General features: G+C 39.9%; 1 protein-coding gene across 13 annotated transcripts in view; it reads right to left on the bottom strand.

The window, feature by feature from the left end:
- PRRC2C (proline rich coiled-coil 2C) overlaps positions 1-18,986 on the bottom strand; it is a 99,450-nt gene extending 80,464 nt beyond the window's left edge. For all 13 annotated transcript variants that reach the window (XM_068541242.1, XM_068541235.1, XM_068541246.1 and 10 more), the window contains exon 1: positions 18,764-18,986. The gene's annotated coding sequence lies outside the window, so the exon portion shown is untranslated. The remainder of the gene's footprint in view (positions 1-18,763) is intronic.
- Between the last annotated feature and the right edge of the window lie 323 nt (positions 18,987-19,309).

Below are 19,309 nucleotides of genomic sequence, written 5' to 3'. Positions count from 1 at the left end.
GAAAACAGAAATTACCAGATTTGGCTCAAAATAAACAGGTAAAAACGATGGAAAAAAAAGTTGTCCAAAAGTTGCCCACCCCCAAAGTGTCTGGCCCAGGTGATTTCACAAGGGAATTCTGACATTAAACAGAGACAATTCACATGCTACTTACAATGAACTAAAGGCAGGCTTTGGCAAACTAAGGCCTATGGCCAAATCCAGCCTGTGGTCTGTTTTGTAAGGCCTGGGTAGAGAGCTAAGAATGGTTTAGAAACCAGCAGCATAGCTTAAAACAAAGTCTAAGAATCTATCCTAAAAAAATACTAATGTGTGCAAAATACACATACACATAAGGATATGCACTACAATATGGTATGTGATAAAATTTATTTATAATCTATGTCAGTCATTAAGTGATCCATATTTTGAAACATTTACTGAACACCTACTATGTATGCTATTCTGTGGACTGGAGATAGAAGGGATAAGAATCTGCTCTCACGGGTCTTACTTTCTAGTTTGGTGATTTAAATAATAGGTAAATAAAATCATTTCAGATGGTGACAAATGCCATAAATAAAACCAAACAGGACAACATGAAAGGGTGGAAACTACTTTAGAAAGGGTGGAACTACTTTAGATAAGTTGATCACTAAAGGCCTCTCTGAGGAGAGAGCTTCTGACTTGGATCTAAAGGGGAAGCAGGCAGCTTCAAGGTTGAAGAAAAACCAAATGCAAAGGACCTCGGGCCCTGATATGCTAACCATGTTCAAAAATATAAAAGCTGGGGAAGCAGAAGCTAGTAAGAAAGGGACAGTTGAAGGAGAGAAAGAAGGTTGGATGAGGTGGGCCTATTAGGATTAAAAATTTTATCTTTGAAACACTGAATTCTGAGCAAAGGCTTGTCTTTGTTTTAAAAATAGCATTCTGGGGGCTTCCCTGGTGGCGCAGTGGTTGAGAATTTGCCTGCCAATGCAGGGTACACGGGTTCGAGCCCTGGTGTGGGAAGATCCCACATGCCACGGAGCAACTAGGCCCGTGAGCCACAACTACTGAGACTGCGCGTCTGGAGCCTGTGCTCCGCAACGAGAGGCTGCGATGAAGAGTGGCCCCCACTTGCCGCAACTGGAGAAAGCCCTCGCACAGAAACGAAGACCCAACACAGCCATAAATAAATAAATTTAAAAAAAAAAATAGCATTCTGGGAGTTCCCTGGTGGTCTAGAGGTTAGGATTCGGTGCTTTCACTGCCTTGGCCGGGGTTCAATCCCTGGTTGGGGAACAGATCCCACAAGCCTCTCAGAGCAGCAAAAAAAAAAAAAAAAAAAAAAAAAAAAGGGGGCTTCCTTGATGGCGCAGTGGTTGAGAATCTGCCTGCCAATGCAGGGGACACAGGTTCGAGCCCTGGTCTGGGAAGATCCCACATGCCGCGGAGCAGCTGGGCCCGTGAGCCACAATCACTGAGCTTGCGCGTCTGGAGCCTGTGCTCCGCAACAAGAGAGGCCGCGATAGTGAGAGGCCCGCGCACCGCGATGAAGAGTGGCCCCCGCTTGCCACAACTAGAGAAAGCCCTCGCACAGAAACGAAGACCCAACACAGCCATAAATAAATAAATAAAAATTAAAAAAAATATATATATATAGATAGATAGATATATATAGATATACATATGTATATATATATAAAATTCTGGCTACAATGTGGAGAATGGATTGCAGGGGGCCAAGGGTGGAATGTGGAGATATCATAGATTGCCACAGCATAGACACAAGATGATGGGGCCGTGGTTGAAAAATGGAGACTAGATATAGAAGGCTAGGAAAGAGGAATCAAGGACAATCTGGGTCATGAACTTGAAAAACTGGACCTTAAGTGAGGTGGGGAAGACCAGATTTAGGGAAAATAGGGGAAGAGGGGAAATCAATAGTTCTGTTTTAGCCATGTTTAGCTTTAAGATAAAGACACACAGAGATTTGTATAGAAAGATATTCAAGATATAAAGTAAAATAGTACTGATTGATTTTTAAAAATCATATATGCTAAGTAAGAAAAATACAATACACATGACGAGTATGAAAAATTTACAAAATCATACCACAGATTATCAGCAGTAGACACTGCTGATCATAAGGGACTTTGTTATACGTACTGCAATATCTAAATCTAAACAATAAGTGCACTTTGATTTTGTAACAGAAAATAATAAAGAACAAATGGTTTAAAAAGCAATGACTTGAAATTTAAAAAACTCAGTTTCAAGACCAGAAAAAATGCAAAAATGCACGGTTTATGGTTAAGTAAAAAGAAAAGAATTTAAAAACTTCCCTGGTGGCACAATGGTTAAGAACCCGCCTGCCAATGCAGGGGACACGGGTTCGATCCCTGGTATGGGAAGATCCCACATGCCGCAGAGCAACTAAGCCCATGTGTCACAACTACTGAGCCTGCGCTCTACAGCCTGCGAACCACAACTACTGAAGCCTGCGCGCCTAGAGCCCGTGCTCTGCAACGAGAAGCCACCACGATGAGAAGCACGTGCACCACAACGAAGAGTAGCCCCCGCTCACCACAACTAGAGAAAGCCTGCGTGCAGCAATGAAGACCCAATGCAGCCAAAAATAAGTGAGTAAATTAAAAAAAAGGACTAAAATTATTTTAAAAAAAAAAGAATATCAAAGACTAAAGGTAAATAATAGTTGGTGAGTTCACTTGACTTCTGATCTGCCAGATCTGTAGTTTATATTACAAATAAAAATCAGAAAAAAGTAATCTCCAAATACATGCACAAACCTACTTTAAGTGAACATTCATTGAGCATAACACCACTGTCATTATTCCTCCTTATATCATAAAAGGTGCTTGCAAGTGTAGTAAAGAAAAATGCCTCTTCCTTTTGGGCACTGGCATGGAGAACCTAACCCACATCTATAACATCGTTTCCAAGGGACAACCTATCTTCTTCTCTCTTGTGTGCTCTTGCCCTTGGATACTAAAACCTTAAATAATGAAACCTATGTTCTCTTAAAGCCTGCTGGAGTAATTAGTATAGTCTCTGAAATACAATTTAGCAAAGCAATCCTCTACAGGTTACACAGAAACAACAAGCCTTCTGAAAGTACCTCCCTATTGCTGCAGTGACAATATTCATTCAACATTTATACAGCAAATGTGTTGAGAACTAATAAACTGCCAAATGTTGTTTTAGATATTAGGATATATCATGAAAAGACAGATGATGTCCCTGCTTTCATGGAAGTTTTAAAAATAAACAAGTAAATGAAAATATGGAAATGAAAAAACTCAACTGGGTAAAGGGACAGCAAAGAGAGGAAGGAGACTTTAGATAGGATGTTGTAGGTCTGGAAGACCTCTATGAAAAGCGGACATGAGTTAAGAAAATCAATCAGTGGTTCTCAACTCAAGCTGCACAGACTTATTCAGGAAGATTTTAAAAGACACTATATGTCCAGGCCCCATTGCCAGACCAGTTAAACCAATTTCTGGGGCTGGGTCTGGCAATAGCATTCTTTAAAAAGTTCCCCAAGTGTCTCTAAAGTATAGCCATGGTTGGGAACCACAGAAAAACAAACCAATTTTGATCTTGGAAACAAGGCAGTAGAGGAAGTCAGAGTAGGCAGAAGTCAAATATTGCAGAACCTCTTAGGCTAGGATAAGGAGTATGGCCCCTGAGTTTGTTCTAAATGTCATGAAGAGACAATGGAGGGAAAAATAATCCAAAAAAAAATCTCAACTGCTGAGTAAATGCATGGCTGCATTCAGCAGACCCACATCTTAAGTAACAAAATGGTACAATTTACACAAATTAGTAATTCAAAAAACCCTTGAAACTGTAAGCTCAATAGGAGCATTTCTCTTCAAACTAGTCAGCTTCTGATTTCAAAAAAACATATGGCACAGCTATAAGAGACCAAAGGAACTATATCCTCTACTTTATCCCTTTTAATTTGGAAAGCTTTTTATTATTTGTATGCTATTAAGAATATCTTTTAGGGAGTTCCCTGGTGGCCTAGTGGTTAGGATTCTGGGCTTTCACTGCCGTGGCCCAGGTTCAATTCCTGGTCAGGGAACTGAGAACCTTCAACCTGTGCAGCGTGGCCAAAAAAAAAAAAAACTTCTATTTTTTATATTACTACCCTGTCTACTATGTACCTAAAAAATCTAAATCATTAAGGGCTGAGGGTCAGTCTGCAAAAACAAAACTTTCTGAATAACACACCCCCTTTCTCTGTTTAAGGAAAGAGAAAGTAAACATCTCTCTAAATTCAAGGTTCTATAACTGAGCAATGCTGGTAAGAAACTAGTATTTTTTTCACTGAAATTAGATGTAGCAAAACATGCACCTACATTTTCCCAATTTTGAACAATAAATACATATTACCTTTTTTGACCAAAAAAAAAAAAAAAGTTAAGATGGAAGAAAGGAAGAAAAAAAAGAAAAAAAAACGGAAGCCTGTGGGCTTCCCTGGTGGCGCAGTGGTTGAGAATCTGCCTGCCAATGCAGGGGACGCAGGTTCGAGCCCTGGTCTGGGAAGATCCCACATGCCACGGAGTAACTGGGCCCGTGAGCCACAACTACTGAGCCTGCGCTTCTGGAGCCTGTGCTGCACAACAACAGAGGCCGCGACAGTGAGAGGCCTGCGCACCGCGATGAAGAGTGGCCCCCGCTTGCTGCAACTAGAGAAAGCCCTCCCACAGAAACGAAGACCCAACACAGCCAAAAATAAATAAATAATAATTAAAAAAAAAAAAAAAAAAAAAGGAAGCCTGTGCTTTTAAAGCCAACAGACTGTTTCCAAAAGGTCTAAGGGAAATTTGGAAGGCAGCAGTTTACCATAATATAAACATCAACTTTTTGAAATGAAAGAATAACGAAACAGTGGTAACAAAAAGATGGTTTTCATGAAAGGATAGGTATTGTAGGCTGAAAATTTATGGGAAAAAAAATCTGTAAGGGATTTCCACATCAAGAGATTAGGTACCACCTCTAAAATTCCAGCAGTGCCAAAAATTGTAAGATTCTAAGGTGACTCACCTACGATTACAAAAGGATTAAAAGTATTCGATACCAAAAATATTAAGTGATATTTAAAATCTAGTACATTTGGGGGGGGGGAGGAACCTCATACTTTTGTAAATCACCAATTTGCAAAATTCAATTAAATAACAGAAGCATAATCTTTCTGGCCTCCATGGGCTTCTATGTATCCAGCCTCTGTTTACCTATTTCCTCCTTATTCTTATGGTGATTGTTTAGTTCCTCTGGGAAACACACCACAATGTCCCACTCAAATTGTTAACATTAAAAAGAAACTGCAACCATTTCCAGATGAGCATGCTGGACACACTCAACAAATGTTTTATTGAACAAATAAAGGAAGAATATATACTAGTAATAGTCAAGTATCACATACAAATATAAAAATAAAGAGCTTCCGTGTAAACCATTTTCATTGGTTTCTGTGACTGACATCTGCCTCATTTTTTTTTCCTATCCCTCTACATAAATGTTAACTGCTTTTGTCAGCTCTCTCTTCTCTATGTGCTTACCGCTTTAGCCATCTCATTTACTGTTCACTGCTTCAGTAAGGATAATTCCCAACCAAATCCTTCCTTCAAGCTACAATCTTTAGACATTCATTTTTAATTGCGTATAGAACAAAACATCTTCACTTAAGTTTCTTGACAGAACTACACACTAAAAACGTTTAATTCCGCCATCCACGCAAAAAAAATATTTACCCAGTGCCTACTAATCAGGCACTACTAGGAACAAATGAAAAAGAGACATGCTGATCTCATCAACTGAGTGGAGATGTGAGAAGGCTGGAAAAGATTTGCAAGGAACTGGGAGAAAAGACACCCAACTAGTAAAATGAGGCATTGACAGGCAGCACTGAAACCTTAGTAGAAGCTGGAAACCAGGGATATACAGTATTCCCAAGCCTGTGCAGTTTGAAGACTGTTAACAATGTCCAGCAGCATGTCTAGGAGTAGGGAGTGGTGGGACGCATAAAGCAGCTGGATCAAATAAGAAATTAGAGTTGTGCCAGGCAGGTGTAAAGAAAAGCAAGGGAGATGAGGATACTGCCAGGAGAACGGTTAGATTAACATTTCATGGAAGTCTAAATCAGAGTGAAGTAAGACAAGCTGGAAAAAAATAAGGAGGAGAGGAGAAGGAAGTGGAAATGTCGAAAAGACTGAATAAAAGCTCTTAACAGTAGTGATTACTGAATGCTTGCTGAGTCAAGCTTACTATGGATTGCTCTGTTCATTTAATAAAAACAGCAGGAGAAAATGCACTGGATGAGAAAAGTGGAGGCATAGGAGCTTGTGATTTGAATGTAACGTTTCAGGTAATGACAGGGTTTAGACCAAGACATTAAAGGTCAAGAACATATAATATGCGTGAGTGTGTGCATAGGTACATGTACACACAGAGAATGGTAAAACAAATACAGTAAACTATTAACAATCAGGGAATATGGATGAACGAATATGGAAATTCTCTGTATTATTTTTACATTTCTTTGAGATTAAGATTATCCAACCCCCAAAAAAGTCTAAAAGCTTATCTGCTTTCCCAAACATGTTCTTCCCAATTTCACCATAACCATTTTCCCTAACCTCTAGTTTAAAACCCTGAATAATCTTTGATATTTATTTCTCCCATTTCTAACATAAAGAGGGATCCAAGTTCTATACATTCTAATTTTGTAATGTTTCTTGAAGCCAAATTTTAAAATCTGAGCTCTAGAGATTTAGAATGTAAAAATATCAGACTGGAAATAAGAAAAGCTCAAAGCCCAAGTCACCAAAACTTACCAGTGAAGAAACAACCTTAGAGAAGTAAAACTCATAAGGCTAGGAAGTGATGGAACCAAGATTACTGTCAAAGCCAGTAACCAAGATAACCTCACCATATGAAAATCAGAACTCAATTTTCATTATAGAAGAGACAAGCATCAAACCTTTAAAATACATAATAATAAATAACATGTCATTTGAGGTTAAGAGATTTTAAAAGATTCAAATTTTTCTTATCAAAACTTACTCTGGGGACTTCCCTGGTGGTGCAGTGGTTAAGAATCCTCCTGCCAATGCAGGGGACACGGGTTCGAGCCCTGGTCCGGGAAGATCCCGTGTGCCACAACTACTGAGCCTGCGCTCTACAGCCCACGAGCCACAACTACTGAGCCCCGTGCCACAACTTCTGAAGCCCGCGCACCTAGAGCCCGTGCTCCACAAGAAGAGAAGCCACCGCAATGAGAAGCCCGTGCACTGCAGTGAAGAGTAGCCCCTGCTTGCTGCAACTAGAGAAAGCCCATGAGCAGCAATGAAGACCCAACACAGCCAAAAAATAAATTAATTAAAAAAAAAACTTACTCCGTTACAATACAGAGTTGAATATCAAGGATAAAAAAATTAAAGCAACAAAACATAGTAATATCTCAATTAATGAATGTATTCCAACTGTTGTAGAAACATTATTTTGAAGTATAACAATGTAAAAAGCATAAAAATCAATGCACTATAGACTATAAAAGGGGGGTTACTATGAACTGAACTGTGTCCCCCCAAAATTCATATGAAGCCCTAACTACCAATGTAATAGAAAGTATTTGGAGCTGGGACCTTTGGGAGGTAATTAGGGTTAAGTGAGGTGATGAGCGTGGGGCCTCATAATGGGATTAGTTCTCCTATAAGAGGAAGAGACATCAGAGCTCTCTCTCAGCCATGCGAGGACTCAGCTAGAAGGCATTCAGCCAAACCCGACTACACTGGCACCCTGATCTTGGACTTCCAGCCTTCAGAACTGTGAAAAATAAGTTTCTGTTTTTTAAGCCACCTCGCCTATGGTATTTTCTTTTTTTTTTTTTTTTTAAGATTTATTGATTGATTGATTGATTGATTGCTATGTTGGGTCTTCTTTTCTGTGCTAGGGCTTTCTCTAGTTGCAAGCGGGGGCCACTCTTCATCGCGGTGCGCTGGCCTCTCATTATCGTGGCCTCTCTTGTTGCGGAGCACAGGCTCCAGACGCGCAGGCTCAGTACTTGTGGCTCACAGGCCTAGTTGCTCCGCAGCATGTGGGATCTTCCCAGACCAGGGCTCGAACCCGCGTCCCCTGCATTAGCAGGCAGATTCTCAACCACTGCGCCACCACGGAAGCCCCCCTATGGTATTTTATTATGGTAGCTGGAGCTAACAAAGATAGAGGGGATTGATGTATTAACTTCAGAAAACAGCATTTTATCACTCAAATTTTAACTAAATTTTCCATTTAAAATAAAAAAGTCAAGACATTCACCACACTCCTCTGAGTTCCAGGTCAATCAGCACTCACTTTTTAAAAAAAATTTTTTTTTTTAATTAATTTTTATTGGAGTATAGTTGAGTTATAATGTAAAATATTACCTTTCTAAAAAGTTTACTTTTGATTAACTCCCCCTCCCCCCCAGTTTGACTTTAAACACATTAATCAAGGTACTAGTCTTTATACACTCCTTAAATACAAATGAGGATCATAGAATATTTGAGGCTGAAAATTATTTTATATTCAAGTAAGTCAATATGAAGTAATATGACCAGAAAAACTAATATATTGGACCCTGTCCTTTTCAAAGCCTCTTGTCAAAAACTTGAATAAAGACCTGGAAAGTAGACATCACATATGACACAAACATCTGAAAGAGTAACAATGCACTTAATGACTTTCTTAAGATTTAATAACTTTCTTGGAATGCTGGATAGAATTAAATTGGATTTAAGAATAAGTAGTTAGTCATAGCTCAAGAACTGAATTTCATAAATACAGAATACAGACCCAGCCTGTTCATATAAAACAGGACAGTTAGTGACAGCTAGTAGTGTGACAGCACTGCTTTACAAAAATTGCTACTTTGATAGAAATCTAATGCACAAAACTGGAATTGTGACAGTTCTACTGAATCTTGTGTTTATCACATTGTTTAGAGCATTACGCTCAATTCTGGTCTTCATTAAGACAAACATTAAAAACAAACTAAACTGGATACAAAAGAAAAACTTCATAACTGTTCAGCTTACCCATAGGTGGGAACAAGTTATATCTTAAACTCATTCTCTACTTTCACCATTAGCCAAGCAACCCAAAGAGCTATGAAATGAAGTGATAAGTAATTTTGCTGAGGCACAAAATGCCACAATGCCATGAGGTATGTGAGAGAAGGATGCTTCTAGGAAATAAGCTCAGACATCTCTCCCTATCTCTCCTGCTGTCTCATCCCGAGTTTGTTTTGTTTTTTAGAGAAACAGTAACTCTCGTGAAGAGATACATAACTGTTTCTTTGTGGGAAAAAAAGAGCTCTGAAAAGAAAGCCAAATCCTCGTGCAGATGATGGAAGCCAAGAGAAAGTGAAGAGGTTTGAATGCTATCATGGTGTTCAAATATTTGGAAATTTATAAGATATTAAAATGTGACTGTTAAAGGTTGACTACAGTGTCTTCCTGGGCACCAGATATGTTCAAGCAACAGCAAGATAAGCCTTTATCAAAAATATTTTAAAAGGTAACTTCTGCTTTGAGTGAGAGGTTGAACTGGTCAACTTCTAAGGTCACTTCCATTGTTAATTGTTATAATCACTTAGTAATTCTAAAGTCAGAGTGACATAACACTATTTGCAGCAACATGGATGGACCTAGAGATTACCACACTAAGTGACGTAAATCAGACAGAGAAAGACAAATATATGATATCACTTACATGTGGAATCTTCAAAAAACTGATACAAATGAACTGATTTACAAAACAGAAATAGACTCACAGACATAGAAAACAAACATGGTTACCAACGAGGAAAGGGTGGGGGGATAAACTGGGAGTTTGGGGATTAACAGATACACACTACTATATATAAAAGAGAAACAACAAGGATCTACTGTATAGCACAGGGAACTATATTCACCATCTTGTAATAACCCATAATGGAAAAAAATGTGAAAAAGAATATATATATATGTGTGTATAACTGAGTCACTTTGCTATACACCTGAAACTAATACAACATTATAAATCAACCACACTTCAATAAAAAATAAATTAAAAAATAAAGTTAGAGTGACATCCAATATTTTTAAGATCATCTGCTATTATAACAGTAAAGTTAAGAATATCACCATGTTGACTGCCTCTACTACAAATAGCACTACAGCAGAAGCATTAAAAATTGTCATTTTTAAAAACAAAGTGTAATACAAATAAATCTGTTGCAGTTTTAATCAAAATGGTAAAAGGGCTCAGACTGTTCTTAGAAACTGAAATATGTGAATTAAGTTTCTGGGGCCAAGAAAGCCTTATCAGAAAAGAAATGTAGCTATCAAATCTTCTGTATTATAAATTACTATCCCAGCAAAGTAAAGCTGTGTGTCTATCACTTACTCTATAAGTTGACTGCCAGAGCACTCTTTTGGACAACTTGTAGTATTTTAAAACTGTTCGTATTACACAATTACTTCTCTTACAACAGATTCAGTTTAAACCCCAGCTCTAACATTTAGTAGCTAGGTGTTTTTATAGCATAACTGTGGCATACACATATTATGGCATAAGCATTTCCACAGTCATTAAATATAATCCTGGATTTTTATTTTCTCATCTGTTGGCTATATCTTCTAGTCTGTTGTGAGATTTAAGTGTGTATAAAGCTCTTAGATGGTGTCTGGTACTTAATAATGAGCTTAATAAACGGTAATAACATTTTCAAAACTTATACATAGTAAATAAAAACTAATGCATAAATAATTTTAGTCAACTTTATTTTTTAAAAGGCAAGTATGTTGGATTTTATGGAAGAAAAAGAGAAGCATTCTGTTCAAGATGCTCATCCAACATCATGAATTATTCTAAACCTTTCATATAACTAAAGTGCTGCCTTTAAGGGTTGGAACTGTAAGTTTAAATTTTTAAGTGTAGAGAATTGGTTAGCATCCCTCCCCACCAAGCACTGGCTCTATTCCTCTACCATTAAAACGATCTGTCTTGAGACATGTTAACCTACCCATCTCTTTCTGCTACTTTCTACTTTCATTTTTCCCCATGTTTTCAAATTTGTCATAAATATAACTATACAACCAAAGAAATTTATTTATTTGTTTTTTGGTCAGGTCAGGAAATCAAGCAATCAGCACATATAAGCTATTCTTGACTTTTGAATCCTTACTCAATAGTTCTTTCTTCATCAGGAGAGATATTTTGTGTCTCCAAAATGTCAGAAGACTCTGATTCTACAGTGGGGAGATATTTCATCTTTCTACATTCTGCATCCTAACTGTGGTGTGGGCTACATGTAACTACACATATCAAAAAATCCAATTTTTCTTAACTGAAATTTTAACACTTATACAGCAATATAACTAACCTTCCACATCTCTGTCAAAAGGCTTATTTCAATAACATCCTTTCCCTGCTTTTAAAATAAAATTCCTCTATCTGTCCCATTTCAGAAGTAATTCTTCATATTATGTTCAATTAAGATCTACAAAGTTTAAACCTAACATTAAAAAGTTACTTAAAAATACAGGCCAAGGGACTTCCCTGGTGGCACAGTGGTTAAGAATCCACCTGCCAATGCAGGGGACACGGGTTTGATCCCTGGTCCGGGGAGATCCCACATTCTGCGGAGCAACTAAGCCCGTGCGCCACAACTACTGAGCCTGCGCTCTAGAGCCCATGAGCCACAGCTACTGAGCCCTCGTGCCACAACTACTGAAGCCCACGCACCTAGAGCCTGTGCTCCACAACAAGAGAAGCCACTGCAATGAGAAGCCCGCGCACCGCAATGAAGAGTAGCTCCCGCTCGCCACAACTAGAGAAAGCCCGTGCGCAGCAACGAAGACCCAACACAGCCAAAAAAAAAAAAAAAAGCTCAAACATCAAAATAAATAACATTAAAAATATATACATATACAGGCCAAGCAACAATAGTCATATTGCCAAAAATGTAAATTGTAATTGCAACTGAAAAAGTATAAAGTGGTTTTTTTAAAGATTAAAATGTTAAGTATAGTTTTACTCATATATTCTCTTTCCTCTTGGAAAGTTTATAATCTACATATGATATTTTAATAAACATTATTTGTTTCCAAATTACTAGAAACGCTTAATAAGTTACAATGCGGGGCTTCCCTGGTGGCGCAGTGGTTGAGAATCTGCCTGCCAACGCAGGGGACACTGGTTCGAGCCCTGGTCTGGGAAGATCCCACATGCCGCGGAGCAACTAGACCCGTGAGCCACAACTACTGAGCCTGCGCGTCTGGAGCCTGTGCTCCGCAACAAGAGTAGCCGCGATAGTGAGAGGCCCGCGCACTGTGATGAAGAGTGGCCCCCATTTGCCACAACTAGAGAAAGCCCTCGCACAGAAACGAAGACCCAACACAGTCAAAAATAAATAAATTAAAAAAAAAAAAAAAAAAGAGCACAGGATTTAACAACAAAAAAAGTTACAATGCCCATCTTTAAAAATACACTGGATAAACTGGAATTCTGTACTTGCTGTTGGGCAACTACTTAACCTATTTTCATAATAAGTTCTAACCTTTCTGTTCCTAGTGACCATTTCTCCAGTCTCCCAAATGTTTTTGATGTTGTTCTAAACATATCCTTAATATGTCTCCTTAAGGAGCCTTTCAGAGCACTGGCCTCCACAGGGCCTTTGTGCAAACAGAAAAACACACCCTCTGGGAAGATACAGGCACTCATCTTGGTGAGAGGGCTGATGTCTTGGGAGGGAGAAGAGAAGTGGAGGCACAATTTCCACCTTCTCCTCTCCTCATTTTTTTCCAGCTTGTCTTACTTCACTCTGATTTAGACTTCCATGAAATGTTAATCTAACCATTCTCCTGGCAGTATCCTCATCTCCCTTGCTTTTCTTTACACCTGCCTGGCACAACTCTAATTTCTTATTTGATCCAGCTGCTTTGTGCCTCCCACCACTCCCTACTCCTAGACATGCTGCTGGACATTGTTAACAGTCTTCAAGAGAAGCCACCGCAATGAGAAGCTGGAGGCCTAGCCAGGGCACAGGACTCTGAAAGCAGATCAAGGGCTAGGTTTCAGTCCTTGCTGCCTCCTTCAGCCAGGCATCTTTGTGCAGTGCACAAATGGTACAACCATATACAGCAGCCCTGTATACAACCATATACAGCAGCCCTGCACTTTCAGATTGTTCATTAGGAAAGAAGGAGGAAGGAAGATCGATTATTAACTTCCCTAGACACCCATTCTCCAACTACATATGCACCATGAGGAGATCTTCCAATCTCGTTGAGGACCTATCCTCCCTTTACCTTCAACTTTCTACTTTTCATGTGTCCCTTTTGTTTTAAATGTGGTTAAGACTCATGTGATATCAAAGAATATTAAACTCAAAAAGTATAAGAAACACATTTAATGTGATCTTTGTAACAATCCTCTAAGATAGGGGAAACAGGTATTATCCTTATTTTCCAGATGAATACAGTGTATCCACAATTTGAAGAAGCCAAGTCACTTGCCCCCAAGTGACAAAAGGATTAACCCCAGGTTTTCAAACTCCTAGTCCAGAGCTCATTTTGAGTATTCAACACACCTAAAAATCAAGAGGTCTCACTACTTATTCCTCCCTGCTTAACCTTTCAGCCTCATTACTTGACTTAAATCCTTAGGGTCACCAAGGATCACTCAAGCCAAATCCAAGAGCCATTTCTCACATATTTTTCTGAACTCTGACACATTTGGCTGTCACAATCCTATTTTAGAGATTTTCCTCTTCCACCCTGATTTCTGTAGTGACTTCTTTCTTAAGTTATTCATTCTTGTTCTCCTTCTCTTGCCATAGATTGTCTTAGACATCCTATCCTGTTACATTTCTCTGTCTAAATAAACCCAATCCACTTTGCAGTACATCCTGGAAATGGCTGTCCCAAGTATGTAGTTAAGGCTCTAATTTATCTCTCTACTCCTGTAATGCTGCCATTTCCTGTTTGATGAATCTATTCTATTTTTAGGCTTTCATCACTTCTGGCCTTCATTAATTCCAACTGCTGCCTGATCCTATGCAGTATTCATTTCTTATAGCAGTTATGTCCCAAAGGGTGGGATACAAATGAGTACTGATGGTATATTAGATGATTTTAAGTAGTCCATAGAGGAATATTTAAAATTACGTGTTTACTTTAACACATGTTGAGGGGAAAAAACTCTAACACCAAATAATCACATAAATTTTTCTTTTAAACTCAATTAGAAGATAGTAAGCTGAATTAAAGAAAAATATTGACAGATGGTTTGAAGATAAAGCAAAAATTGTGAATGACTAAAGTTTGAGAAACACTGGCCACTGGGAAATCCATGTAGTATAGAAGTTAAGCACTCAGGCTCTGGGTCAATGATTCGAATCTCACCGACTACCTAAGTAACTATGAACAAATTACTAAATCTCTTTAAATCCAGTTTTCTAGTTGTGTAATGGGAATAAAATAATCCACATTCTAGGCTTAATGTATGGAATGAAAGAGATAATCCTCAAAGTGTTCTTAGCTCAGTGCCTGGCATGGTAAGTGCTCACTAAATATTAATAATTACAATTATTCTTAGTCTCTCCTGGCCATCATGCCTTTACTTGTAACCAACTGGGCACTCGACCTATACTATGGACAATTTTCCATATATGAATTTTCTGCTCCAAATTTCCACTACCTGTCTCTATATCTTTATTTTTATCTTCTGGTATGAATCCAAAGATCACATGATAAGTTTTAATATTAATCCTTAAGACTGTGAACATCTTGGCAGTACGAACCAAAAGCCATTTTCCTCTCATGCACTGTGCCTTACAAAATTAAAAGAACCTGTAATGTCTGTTGAATAAATCTAAAAATTAGTAAGGATAGTCTGATGCAAAAAAATCTCACAATGTACAGAACATAAACACAAACTATTTGAAAGCATCTGATACTATTCTAATAGGTAAATAAATGGGGAAAAATGATTGGGGTATTCTTTTGCTCCACTAAGACATTTGTCAGTTGAACCTTAGTTGTGGGTCTAATCTTTATTTCCTAATCTCATTTATTCAATAACATATAATAAACTCTAGATACATGCCAACCACTGTACAAAGTGATAAGACACGGAAACAGTCTAGCAAAGTAAGACAGAGTAATATCAGAACACAGACAAGTAAATAGAAAACTACTATATAATGTTATGTAAATAATACCCAGTATTGGGGCTTCCCTGGTGGCGCAGTGGTTTAGAATATGCCTGCCAAGGCAGGGGACACGGGTTCAAGCCCTGGTCCGGGAAGATCCCACATGCTGCGAAGCAACTAAGCCGCCAGTGCGCCACAACTACTGAGCCTGTGCTCTAGAGCCTGCGAGCCACAACTACTGAGCCCGCGTGCCACAACTACTGAAGCCCGCGTGCCTAGAGCCCATGCTCCGCAACAAGAGAAGCCACCGCAATGAGAAGCCTGTGCATCACGACGAAGAGTAGCCTCCGCTCGCCACAACTACAGAAAGCCCGTGCGCAGCAACGAAGACCCAACGTAGCCAAAAATAAATAAAATTAAAAAAAAAAAAACCTAATAGTGTTTTTTAAATACTAGATGTGCTTCACAAATGCTGATTATGTCCTGCTCTTCTTTAATGTAGAGCACCTAGCAGCACCACACATGGGTGAGTATATTACATTGACAGTAATAATTCCATTGCTATCTTGTGTTCAACTCTAGGTATAGGCTAACCACCTAAAAGTTTTTGTCAACTAGACAACTGTTGAAACTCAGTAATAGCCCTTGTTCTGATTTGCCAGAAAATATGTGCACACAAAGGCCCCAAAATGTGACAGGCATTCTGTCAATCTAGAGCAAAATAATGACTAGAAATATAACGGGCAAAAAGGTCAGACTATATTTAGCCTTTGGGGAAGGGGGGAGGACACACATACAATAAAAAATTTACTGAAATCACTGTCTCTAGAGAACACTTTTACCCCAAAAGATGTCCTGACTGATGCATCAATGGCATTATTGAGAATTTTTAAATGTTATGACTCAAAACTAACTTATTAATTCTCAAGACTTCTAAGCAACAGTTAACACAGACTGAGACAAGCTTTCATTGTGTCAGCCTATTCATAAGATGACAAGGCTCGCTTTACTGAAAGTATATTAGTCATAACTCAGGCAGACACAACTTTTGGATCTCCTTCATGGTAAGAATAGGGTTCTATACCAGTTTGTGTCAACATTTTATGAAAGATCAATTCGTGCCTTACACAAATATGGCATAAATAGCATCTGAAAAATGAGTTCCTCAACTGAATTACAAACTGAAGTGGTGTTTGGGGGCTGGGGGAAGAAGGAAACCACTTGGAGGGAGAGGAGGACATAATATAATCTTCAAAGACATTTTACCATAAGGATGGTGGGGTGGGGTAGGGGTAGAGGGGAGACAGGGACTTGAATGAGGCAGAACTTCTGTATTTTCAGCTATGCCCAATATACTGATCCCAGAGGTACTGACTCTAGAACATGAAGAAATCTTTAAGAAACAAAACCCAATATATAAGTGTAAAAAAAAAAGGAAAAAAAAAAGATATTTAAGTCTAAAAAAGCCTTAAAAAAAAAAAAAAAGGAGAACTATTTCTTAAGTTCCAAAGGTATACTCCATTCTGAGAATATACAGGTTACCCACTGCTTGGAAGAAGAGTATTTTCTTCTACCAGTATTCTGTCATTCTCCTTCCACTACTAGTTGAACTTTTACTATGTACTGAGCACAGTAATAAGCTCTTTATATACATTATCTGTGATAAACCTACAGCAAGCCTTCGAAGGAGTTACTGCTATTATCATCTCCATTTTACAGATGAGGAAATATTTTATCAATAATATAGACCAGATAGCAAAATTTAAAAATTATCTGTCATACCACAGCATTTGAGTTTTACTCGGCTGGCTTTTCTATCCCCAGAGTAGCTATAATGTATTTTTTACACCTTGGAACACTGTAACCTTCACATGCAACAATGTTTCTATACTGAGTCAAGGAAAACAAAAACTAGTAATAAGTAATAATGCTGTATCTTATTTAGTTCCTATAGTTTGCAAAATTACAAGAAACAGGGAGGCAGTTTGATAGCTTAGAGCATCCCCTTTGCGTTTAGACAATCTGGGTTTGAATCTATACAGCACCATCAATAACTGCCGTGTGACCTTGGTCAAACTACTTTAATTTCTGAGATTTCATTTCCTCCTCTGTAAAATGGGGATGATGATAGTACCTCCCTCAAAGGCTTGCTGTAGGATTAACAAAGAGAATGTCTGTAAAGAGCTTAATTCTGTGCTCAGTACATGGTAAAAGGTCAACTAGTGGAGGGAAAACAGCCACATACAGAAGTTCACTAGACCGAAACACAAGAGTAAAAGTAAAAAGCCTATATTCTGAAAATCCCATTATGTTAAAGGAGAGAATTACTAGTTGACTATATGCTAGAAACTCAAATTCAACCTATTCCTTTTTTTCGGGGATCAATGCATTTGAAGTGGACCAGAAATGATGCTGCAGTGCATTTGTGACACACACCTAAAAATGGCTCCAGTCTGAGCAGCATCTTAATTACCAACAGAGGAGGTTAATCTACTTCTAACAAATGCTGGAGTTGGGCTTAGTGGGCGTTTAACTATCACCTTATCATTTTTATTTGCGGGAATAAGCTATCAAGCATTTAATCAAGAATCCCGATTCTTCTGGGGGCATTCCAAATGAAAATCTTACAGCACAGCCGCCTACTGTACAATTCCAAGTACCCTGGCGAGGTATGAATCTATGGACATACGCTGAAGATCGGTCAATGCGGAAATCCGGCTAGCCTTAGAAGCCAGCAAACATCAGACACGTCGGAAACCTCAAAAGAATCTCAGATCAAGTCAAAACATATACACATCCCTTTAAAGGAATTAGACACAGTCCTCTCAAGGGAAGGAAGAATTTATCAGTGTTCCTATTGGCCCCCTATGCCCTTTTCTTCAAGCCCTCAAGTGGGGCCTTTACCGTAACACCAACACTAATGCTATCTCAAGAGAGGAAGCTGCGGAGTGAGATTCACCAAGCAGGTTAGGGGATGGAGAGGCCTAGGGTGAGAAAAGACTATCCGAACCCGCCTCTGGAGTTGGGGCAGCACGTCCCTAGCGGAAGTAGGACTGGTCCTCATTCCCCGAAGCGCCTCTCACCGAGCCCGGCCTTTAACCCGGTCTCTCCCGCACACTACTCATTGCAAATTTCACCCTCACTAACCATGAAGAAGAGGTAGGCATTAAAGAGCCTAGATGAGCCCCCGAGTTGTTTGGGGGGACACATGCCCACACTAGGAAAAGAGACCGCGCACCCGCCTATCCCGCGGAAAGGAAACTCCCTTCCCTTACCCGGCAACGGGCGTAATCCCCCTACTGGGCCTGAGTGGGAGGAGGCCGACGGGTCCGGAACTCCCGCTGCAGACCACATGGGGCGGGTCTGACTCCGGTTTTTCCCGCTCCCCCAAGCAGGAGGCCGAGGCTCCCCCAGAAGCAGAGATGATGGTAGCCAAAGAGAAAAAGAGGATGCCCGGACCCAAGGCCCTCTCCACGCGGCTCCCTCGTCTCTGGGCGCCAGTGTCGGGGTGCGCTCCCACGCCCCGGGCCGCCCCACGCCAGCCCTCCCGGATAGGGCCCGCTTTGATCGCAGCTCCTACGCCCTCGCTTTCCTTACCGGCCAGGATGAGTGTCAAGCTGAGTGTGTCTGCGCGCTTCGAGGGGCTCCGCAGAGCTCTGATAGGGGGAAGGGGAAGGGGAAACTAGGGGTAGGGGGCGGCTGGAAGGACCCTAGGCCCCAGAGATCCGAAGCTGCGGATGGACAAACCGCTAAAGCACTTTCACTCCTTCTCGAGAGGGAGATAGCGAGCGAGAAAAAGAAGCAAGATGGCGGCTAGCCAGCCCCTACGTACGACGTCATGCGGCGGCGTACGTAAGGCAAATCCCCGCAAGACCGCCCCCCGGCGCAGAGACGGCCGGATCACGTGAGGTCTCCGTGGCGACCCAACCCCGACGGAAGGTGACGGCGCCGCTTGCTGGACCGAGGGAGTTCCTGCGATTAGAGCTCAAGATGCAGGGTGAAGATTTCGCCTGAGATCTCTCCAGGAACTCTTAAAGAGACCTCAATTACAGGTTGTTATGCCTCAGGGAAGTGAGCACTCTTGTAGGTGCTGGATAGTTGTGTGAATTGGTTCAGACAACACTTTGGCAGTGTGAATCAAAA

This window comes from Eschrichtius robustus, chromosome 3 (assembly GCF_028021215.1).
Source record: "Eschrichtius robustus isolate mEscRob2 chromosome 3, mEscRob2.pri, whole genome shotgun sequence".
Classification (NCBI taxonomy): Eukaryota; Metazoa; Chordata; class Mammalia; order Artiodactyla; family Eschrichtiidae; genus Eschrichtius; species Eschrichtius robustus.
Note: the sequence above shows the minus strand (reverse complement) of the source record. Positions and strands in the feature narration are given on the sequence as shown.